This window comes from Chrysochloris asiatica, unplaced genomic scaffold, assembly GCF_000296735.1.
Source record: "Chrysochloris asiatica unplaced genomic scaffold, ChrAsi1.0 scaffold00140, whole genome shotgun sequence".
NCBI classification, from domain to species: Eukaryota; Metazoa; Chordata; class Mammalia; order Afrosoricida; family Chrysochloridae; genus Chrysochloris; species Chrysochloris asiatica.
The window spans coordinates 4,011,246-4,011,694 of NW_006408658.1; positions in this window are offsets into that span (position 1 = coordinate 4,011,246).

Consider the following 449-nt stretch of genomic DNA (forward strand, 5'->3'; position numbering starts at 1 on the left):
ACTTTAAAAGGTCTTGTGCAGCAGATTTGCCTAATGCATTATGTTGTTTGATTTCTTGACTGCTGCTTCCATGAGTGTTGATAGTTGATCCAAGAAGAATGAAGTCCTTGACAAGTTCAATATGTTCTCTGTTGATAAGAATGTTGTTTATTGGTCCAGTGCTGAGGACTTTTATTTTCTTGACATCGAGATGCAATCCATACTGAAGGCTGTGCTCTTTGATCTTCATCAGTAAAGATTTTAAGTCTACTTCACTTTCAGCAAGCAAGATTGTATCATCTGCATATCGCATATTCCAATCCTGATGCCACGTTTTTCTTCATGTATCCCAGCTTCTCAGATTATTTGCTCAGCATACAGGTTGAATAAGTATGGTGAAAGAATACAACTCTGTTGCCCACCTTTCTTAATTTTAAACCATTCAGTGTTCCCATGCTCTGTTCGAACAA